The sequence below is a fragment of the Pongo pygmaeus genome, chromosome 11 (assembly GCF_028885625.2).
Source record: "Pongo pygmaeus isolate AG05252 chromosome 11, NHGRI_mPonPyg2-v2.0_pri, whole genome shotgun sequence".
Taxonomy (NCBI): domain Eukaryota; kingdom Metazoa; phylum Chordata; class Mammalia; order Primates; family Hominidae; genus Pongo; species Pongo pygmaeus.
The window spans coordinates 137,781,913-137,791,336 of record NC_072384.2 but is presented as its reverse complement, the minus strand read 5'-3'; the positions used below and the strand labels follow the sequence as shown (position 1 = coordinate 137,791,336).

Genomic DNA, 9,424 nt, shown 5'->3' with positions numbered 1-9,424 from the left:
AGCTGAGTGTGGTGGTGCCAACCTGTGATCCCAGCTATTTGGGAGGCTGAGGCTGGTGGATTGCTAGAGCCCAGGAGGTCAAGGCTGCAGTGAGCTGTGATGGTACCACTGCACTCCAGCCCAAGTGACAGAGCAAGACCCTGTCTCAAAACAACAACAACAACAACAACACAACAACAACAAAAAAAACATGGGACTCCATACCTACAGGAAGAAGGCCCTGGACATGGCTGAGGACACAAATCCTTCGGTCCACCCTGATGAGGTAGCTTCAGGCAGATAACTAGGGGGCTTCAGCCTCCAGCCATGCTTGGGAGGCCCAGGAGAGCTGCCTGTGGCTTTTCTCCATCACCCTCACTCCAACCATCCATGCCCATAAATTATTGCAAATAACATCTCGATATTCCAGGACCAAGGACTGTTGTCAGTAAGTGCCTACAGAGAAGCAAATGCACCTCCCTGACCTCAGAGATGATTTTCCTCCACTCAGGGAGAGCCTTTCCATCCCCCAGGCTCCAAGATGCAGCCAACAGTAAGGGGAAAATTTGTACCCTCCCTCAGTCACCTTGGGGAGCCACAGGGGACTCCATGACAGAATTCCAGCCCTCTAGGCATTCAAGACCTGACTTCCAATGGGAGGAAAAGCTCAGGCCTGAAGTTCATCTTCTGTATTCATAAGTATGACTGCTAGATTTTCTCAACCTCTGTGGGGAGATGATCCTTAAAAGTGTGATTTGACTTCTTTAAAAAGGCGAGATAGTGAAGCCCCAGACGGTGCAACTTGCCTAAAATAATATGGTGAATCGCAGAGGGAATAAGAAGGAAAACATCATCCCCAGACTTGCCGCCCAGTTTTTAGCCCAGGAGAATATTTTTCTTTTCTTATTAAAAGAAAGGCACGAATTAAAAGGAATCCACGTAATCCTATGAAATGTACTTCACTGAGAATATTGTTCTATTTAAAAAGCATGAAGTGGTGGCTCTAGGAGAGAACTTGCCCATCTTAAATGCATTTATATGGAATAAAATTAGATGGATTTTACAGGTGGAAAAAGATTTTGTGCACTTACAGACTAGTTAATTTTTTGTTTATTCAGATAGAAATATTTCAACTTCTTATCATACACAAAACATCATATGTGTAAATAATTTCTTTACCAAATTGTTAACATTAACCTTATAAAAGGTACTCAGATATGTCAGCCAGAAATGGAAGAGAGAATACACACAAACAAAACTGGAAATAAAAGAGAAAAATCATTAAGTAAAACTTTTGGGTCAGAAGATCATTTTGCACAACTCCCTGCAAGTAAATTAGGGTTAATATGAGGTTTTTGACTTGAGGAATTTTTTTACCCTCATGATATTTTGAATAGAAACATTTAAATCAGAGTCACAAGAGCACTGATGGATTTATTGTGAAATAGTTATTTCCTAGAGTGAATTCCGTTACAAATATAATTCTTTGTTCAATTTCCTATACATCTAAATTAAATGCTTTTCCTTTTTTTCTATTCTCATTTTACTGAAACAATTTTTCTCAAGGCCAATTTTCTTCATTTATGTGGAAGGGTTTATCATGAAGATCACTATCTGAATCCTCAACTAATGATAAGTTCACCTGTCATTGTTTCTGATATTATAAATTTGCCTTTTGTGGCCATTATCCATTGTTTCTATCCAGTCTTATTTTTCTACCAAATTTTGAATGTCTAAATTTAGGAAGGAAGATTTGCTTTTAGCAAATCTTAAAATTAAAAAAAAAAGCATAAAGTGGTGCCTCCAGGAGAGAACTTGCCAATTTTAAATGCATTTATATGGATTCACCATACTATTTTAGGTAAGTTGCACTGTCTAGGTCTTTACTGTCTCACCTTTTTAAAGAAGCCAAATCATACTTTTTTTTAAGGATCATCTCCCACAGAATGATATGCTTTACATGTTTCTATTCAATGTTTCAGTCAATAACAACTTTTACACTGTATGGTTTTAGTTGTCAGTTTAATTTTGTATTAATTTTTCTGCAAATGTTATGACTATAAATTAGATAAAGGACTTCTGTGAATTTGAAGATCTATAACAACATTTCACGCAAGGTTTTTTTTTGAGAGAGAGAAAAGATTAAGATTAAAAGATGAAGATAGAAGAGAAAGGGAGGGAGCTGGAGAAAAATCAGAGACATATATAGAATTTGAGTCAAAAGAGACAGAAAGTCTGCAGATAGAGTGAAAAATCTCTAGGGCTAAAAGTATACTCAAGGAGCAGGTTTGCATGTTGGGGTGAAAAGATAGAGTCAAAAGAATGCTTTCTGCTTCACTTTTGTCCACTCCATGATTCGGGAAGCACATTATTTCCTTAATGTTTGTGATAACATATTCTCCTGGCTTTCTGCCTGACTTTATTGACATTTCTCACTTTCTTGTAGGCTCATCTTCTTCTGCCTAGATATTTAATATTGATTGCTGAATCCTTCGTTCTAGTTTCTCTCCTACTCAGAATATACAGTTCACCGTGGCTGAGCTCATTCACACCCATGACTACAAAAGCCATGAGTTTGCCTTACAAATATCGCTCAAATCAGCTGAATTCTCTTCATCTCTGTTGGCATTGCCCTGGTCAGTGTCACCCTGCTCATTGCTCACCTAAACTCCTGCAACAGTGTTCTAATGTATAATACCCACCAGTATCTATCTGATTCCCTGCTTACCCATGGCTGCCAATTCTTCACCATAGGGAAGCAAAATGAGCTTTCAAAACCCCCTTTGGAGACCCCAATTACACATATATTGGAAGAATATTTGAAGAAATATATTTGAAGCATAATATTGAAGGAATGGACAGAAATTATCAAAACCAATGAAAATTGAGACCCAAGAAGCTCAACAAATTCAAGAACAAAAGCCATAAAAAGTACTACACCCCAAAATAAGCTCAAATTGTTTTAAACCAGGGATTTAAAGTGTTGAAAGGCAGCCAGCTTTTCTCATCAGCCAGAATGATCTTATTCATTTTTACCACTTTCCCAGGACCTCAGTGAAAATTTACCCAACATAAAGAGCACCTTTGTCCCTAACATTACTTATAATTGCTTCTTAAAATAGATAACAATATGTCTTGGAAAATTGGAAAGTAAGTGTTGGCTTTCAAACAACTCTCTCTAAGATGTTCCTAGAGGGGATTAAGGGTGAAAGAGAGAAGTAACAGTGAAATACTGAGGGTGCGAGTCCTGTGAGACAAACAGGAACCATCCAGCTATTGTGCTTATTCGCCCATCTCAACATGAGAAACAATAGATAAGTTCCTTTTCTTTCCTCATTTCCTCACAGTCAGAGAAGATACACATAAGAGATGTTGAGTTTCATCAACAACATGGTTTGAAATTGAATGTCTTAAGTATCAGGGGACGTGTCAGGCTCTGTACATGAATTATCAGATAAATTTCAAAAATAACTCTTTGGGGAGGACATAGTTACCACCTCCGTTTGCAGGTGAAAAAAATAAAATCTCAGGAAACTTACACAACTGGTTAAAGATAACACATCTGAAAGTTTGCATGAAAACCCTGGTCTGTCTGACATCAGAGCCTCAACTCTGCTCCGGATGCAGTCAGCTTTGAGATCTGCGGCTACAGGTGTGCTAACTGGTGCTCTCGTGTCTTGTATTTATAGACTTTTCTAGGATATATGAAAATACAAAGTACTACTCTGGAATATTTGGCTAAATTCCACTTGGATAACAAAATTTTAAAAGCAGACATCCAAGTTCAGCTCCTAAGAAGGAAGGCTGAACACTCCCCAAATTAACCTGTGTAACTCCCTTTTCAAAGCCATACTCCTTCTCCTTCCCTACATTCCAGACGGATCTCAAATGTGGAAGATGGAACCGAAGCCCTGCTCACTGCTGGGCTGAGCATCAGGCTGCATTCTTGAGGAGTGGCCAATTTATTTCCTGACCTGAAGCAAGGATATCTTTTAATTTTTTTTCTCTTCATTTCCTCAGTTTGAATACTCCCAAGAAGAAGAGCTAATCCACGTGTTGGTACAATCTCTTCTGGAACAAAGGAACTGGAGCAGATGGGAAGTGTTTGATAGGAAGTTGTTTATCCTTGCCGAATAGCCCCAAAACAAATCGATAATGGTGGGAGTTTTTCTCTGGCATGTTCAATAATGACTCCACATCCCAAGTTATCTGTGCCGCTCTCTCATCCACACCGCGGGTGCCACACCCTTCCATAGCTGAGGGTTTCATGCCCTCTCCCTCCTTGCTTCTGCCTTATCAAAATCTGGTCTCAGAAAAAGAAAGTCTGTTCCCAGTCAATTAGTATAATTTTTTTTAAATGTCATTGCCCCTTTTCCTCTTTGAATTAGGTAATTCAGTTTCCTCTTTGAGTTAGGTTTGGTAAAAAGTTTTGTCTCCTGTGTAAATAATTTAGCTGTATGCTAATTGGAGGAGCTACCAAGTGTACCAGCGGCGGCCACTTACTGCATTCAATAAGGGCCTCCTCTTTCCACTCCCTTCATGACTAAGAGTGAGGGAATCAGAGGTGACTCACATTAGGCCTTTACTGTATATCTCAGTATACTTAAGAATGTAGACCTTAACCTCGGCAAGGGCGGAGAGACGCATGGTCCACAGCAGCACATCTCCAGAGCCTGGACAGAGCTGAGAGCACACAGAGCCTCCATAACTGATCAGAGGAACTGAACTCCCGGCCCCAAAAAAACCCTATACACAGCAAAGGAGAGGCACGGATGGGAGGTAACCTCTTCTTAGAAACAGCAAAATGATGTGCAAAAGAGAAAGAGACATCCTACAAAACTCTATTTACTTTTTTCATATTTGAGGGGGAAAAAAACATTCAGAAACCCTTCCCTGAAAATTAAGGCCTGGACCCAAGTGGAGATGGAAACCTTTGATTCCAACTGACCCTACTGCTGTGTTCACAAGGACAGGACCGCGTGATTGCTCCGGGATCCCTGAACACACAGGTGGGGAAGTTGGAGAATTTGGGGGAAAGGAGGTGGAAGGTTATGAGGGGAATGGGATGGACTTCTTTGGAGGCTATTAACTCTGTGTCATTGGCAGAAGATGGGCTCAGTGCACACTGAGAAGTGGCTAGGGGATGGTGCTTGCACCCCAAACTGTGGAGAACCAGTCAAGTTATACTTACTGATGTATTTCTTTAGATATTATTTGGCCTCTTGGTCAGATTGCCAAGGGGGAAAGGTCGTGTACTGTAAGGGAAATTGGGGAAATGTCTGTCAGCTCACACAGGTTTCTCCTGAAGTTTTTCCTAAGGGCTGGACAAACACCTGGGTCCAAAATTTCTGGGCTTCTTGGGAAGTGGTGCATTCTTAGAGTCTCTGTCTTTTTTTGTTTGGATAATAAGCATTTAATCACAAGACACTACTCTAAATGCTTTCAAATATTAATTGACCTTCAGAACCTACTAGTATCACCTGCATTTTACTGATGAGGAAATCAAAGCCTAGAGACAAAAGCCGACCTCACAAGAACACAGCACTAGTAAGTGGAGAACCGGGATTCAAACCTGAGTCCACACTTGTAGCCGCCATGCTGTGCTGCCGTTCTCAGCATTGGATCGTAGATGCCCCTGCCCGCAAGGTGAAACTTCTACCCACTTTGTTCACCTCCACCAAGAAAAAACTTGTTCTTTTGTGCCCACTGGCAGGGAGATAGCCCATTTGAATTTATTTCCACACAGATCAGTCAGAATAGGCTAGTTATTCTACAGGTACGACCCCAAACTCCAGTGACTTACAACTCACTAGCTAGCCAACAAGCTAACCTAAGTAAGCAATAAGACAGAAAAGTCGCTACCTGGGGCATTGCTGGTCTTGGGCAGGATGTGGCGGAAGCAGTCAGTCCCCCACCTCTGTTCCCTCAGCCCTCACTGTTCCCTTCCACACAGACAGCCTTCTGTCACAGGGGCTCACAACCTTCCGCCTGCAGAGAGTCGTTAGCCAGAAGCATGTCCATCCATGGCACAAGGCAGGCCAGGATGCCATGGAGTTAACACCCTGCAAGCCACCCTAAGCCAATGGCGGGTAGGAGGTGGTGGTCCAGTCCCCAGGCTCCTTGCCCCCTCAGGCGAGCTGCATACAGCTTCCCCATGGGGCTGAGTTTCCATTGCCCATCATGGAAACTTGCTCACTAACATGCCCTGTAACTGCTTCTCCCGTGTCCACAGTGGACTGTGAAGTCCCACAGTCCCGTGACGTGCCCCTCTCTCCTGTGCCAGACTTCCCTGCCCGGTTGGTAGAGCTGAGGGATGTTGCTGAGGCACAGTCGTTCCCATGTAGATCATCCTGGACGTTCCAGCTGCTTGTGCAGTGCACATGTGGCTATGATTATGACACAGAGGGGGACATCCCCAACATGACTGACCTCAGAGCATGTTCTCCCTGAACCTGTAAACCTATGAGTTTGGATCTGGATGTTTTGTTCTGCAACGTTGCAGATCATTTCCCAGAAACTGGGAGACTTTTTTACATAACTCAAACTTCACTTCTGTGCTGGGGAGAGCTTAGTGATAAAGAAATAGCACATGCCACAGTTCTTCTCATACTCTACCTTTATCTGGCCTAGACCCAGTGGCTGTGGGGTGGCCACATTTCCCCAGGTGGAGGTGACAAGTTTTCCTAGCATTTGCTGTGGGCAGAGCTGGCAGTCAACTCACCATCTCTGTCCAGGACCGGAGGGTTTCTCGTATAAGCAGCACCAAGGTTTGGGCTTTTTCTCTCTTGGAAAAAATCATGATTAAAAATCTATTAACTCCAGGAATGATTGTAGATTTTTTTTCCCACAGCCCTTGGCCTGAGGAATGATCCAATTGTAGCTTCCCTGACCTGACCTCAAGAAAGATGCAATCCTCCTGTATGACACCAAAGCTTCATTTGCTCCCACAGCTCTCACCCGTGACTTCCCTAACTCCCAAGGCTTCCCCTAAGCTGTGGAGGACTCCAGCAGTGAGTCATCAGTGATCTGAACTCTCTGATCTCTTGCTATGTTTGGGGCCCTCCCTCTGTCTCTGAAGACTTTTAGTGACAACCCAGAAATTAAGAACTTTCCCCTATGCTTTATGTTTTCTAATATCACATAGCAAAGAGCTACACGGCAGCATTTGAGTCCAAATGCTACTTAATCTTAATGATCACTTGCCAATCTCTAAGTGTTATTTGGAGCATCACATAGAGCAACAACAAGTGCTCATTCTTTTCCACTAAGAGGGTCCCTTGCATAAGGACCCCTTTTCCTCAGTGTTCATTATGAAGGGTGTTCAAAAAAGTGTTTTCAGAAGTCCGTAAATGTTCTATGAAAATTTTTATTTGTGCATTTATTTATTTATTTTTTTTTTAGAGAGAAGAGGTCTTGCTATATTGTCCAGGATGGTCTTGAACTCCTAACCTTAAGGAATCCTTCTGCCTCTGCCTCCCAAAGTGCTGGGATTACAGGCACTAACCACTATGCCTAGCCTGAATATTTTTTTTTAATTTGAAGATTTTACTTTTATAACTTTGGCATACTGAAAAAATAATATGGTTGTAAAGTTTTGTTCTTTCTCCCATTGAGAGACAGAGTCTATTTCTCCCTGGAAGCTAAACTTGGTCACACCACTTGTTTTGGCCAATAAGTCACTAGCAAATACGGCATGAGCAGTAGCTTGAGAAAGGTTGTCCCCTTAGGGTTTGTCTTCTCTTGCTGACTTTGGAACCCAGCAGCCATGGGAAGAAGGCAGGGCTGGTCAGCTAGAAGCTGGACTTATGCCATCCCAGCCAACTGCCAAACACATGAGTGAGGCCATCTAGGATCCAGTGACCACAGCCGCATAAGAGGGCTATGGCAAGTCTAGTAGAAGAACTGCCCAAGTGTGCTCAGCTTGAATTGCCAATCCACAGAATTACAAGCTAATGAATAAGTGTTGCTTTAAATCACTAAGTATTTTGGGGTAGTTTCCTACTTAGTGAAACCTGAGATGATGATAACATAACAAAATGAGCATAAGCATCTCCTGGAGCATGTGTATAACCACCTTATGCTGACGCTGTCACACGCTTCCTATGTGCATGTTTGAGATTGTGTCTATGATCTTATTAATTGCATTCAATTTGCTTATAAACTAATGAGATAAGAGCAGCGCATGTAACACATTTGTTCCAAGTGAGGTAAATGAAGTCCCAGCCCTTTATACAAATGGGGTAAGAGGTGAAATGGGGAAACTGGGAGAATTGGTGAAGAAGTCAGTCATAACGAGGCACATGATTTTTCCACAAATCATAATTTTGTCCATGTGGTTTTGTAAAGGAACTTGAGCAATTAAGTATAAGGAATTTGTACCTATGCTTTTGTTTTCACATGTTCATGTGCTTAAATAACATGATAATAAATGCATATTTAAATAAAATTAAAATGCAAGTAATTTAATACATTTTGGGAGTCAGCAAGCATTTTTCCTTTGAGAACAGTTCATGCACGAGTCAAGACTGAAGAACACTGCTGTATTGTGTAAGATTAACTCAGGAAGAGACAGTGGCCAAGAGGCTCCCAGGGAAGGGAATAGGACCCGGGCTCGGGCAGCTGGGTTTCATGTTTATGTTGGGTCTTTCTTGGTTTTCTCAGTGGCTTGTAAAGTTTGAGATGCAAAATCTGTTACATATACCCTTCATTATCATCTACTGATGGACACATCTATTATAACTTTTAATATGACCAGTTATCCAATCTCTATTAGATTAAATAGTCCCCACAAATCCAGCATCTGCTCCCTTTGCCTCACAGCTTAAAACTGGATTTCCTCGTGTATGCGCCTTGGCCTGCAAGTTCCCACCTTCAAAGCTTCCATGACACACCAGTCCCTCAGCCATCCATGAAGGCTTCCCCACTGACTTGGCCCAGTTCACCCGGCCTCCAGCAGGCTTTCTTCCTTCCTCCCATAGTCAGCCTCTTGTCCTAGTCTCAGAAGTAGTAGGGTCTTCTCCAGTTGCGAAGGTTCTGCCTCTTCTTGAGGATGTGGTGTCCCCTCTGACAATCCTAGGTCCGTTTTGAGATCACTCCCTGATCCCATGCCCTTCTCTCTGATTAGGGGCTGCCTGTGGTTCACGTCTTCCTGACAGCTCACTTAGTTGGGCCCTCCCCGGAGAGCACAGGCCTCCTCTCCTTCCTTGGGCCCCTTCTAGTTTTCCAACTTCCATTGCTCACAACTCTGGACATGGGGCCATGTTGCTTGTGTGCCAATTTTACATCTCATTTTGGGCTAATACATTATTTTTTTTAACACATGCTTTAGATTTTTTTGAGTGAGGGCCCCGAAGCCATGGATATGAAACCAATGAGATCTGGGTCTCCCAATATTAATCACTGTTCAAACAAAGTTGAGTCCACCTTCCCTCCCAGAGTAGTGACA

The 9,424-nt window shown here is 42.4% G+C and overlaps 1 long non-coding RNA gene across 2 annotated transcripts; it reads left to right on the top strand.

The window, feature by feature from the left end:
* Nucleotides 1-4,584: 4,584 nt before the first annotated feature.
* Nucleotides 4,585-8,449, top strand: LOC134737724 (uncharacterized). 2 transcript variants are annotated; one of them, XR_010122913.1, is made up of 4 exons: nt 4,585-4,758; nt 4,845-4,988; nt 6,830-6,989; nt 7,381-8,449. It is a non-coding gene; the product is annotated as an uncharacterized LOC134737724 (long non-coding RNA). The 2 variants fall into 2 exon arrangements; XR_010122912.1 differs by having other exon boundaries at nt 4,591-4,758; nt 6,830-8,449.
* Nucleotides 8,450-9,424: the final 975 nt, after the last annotated feature.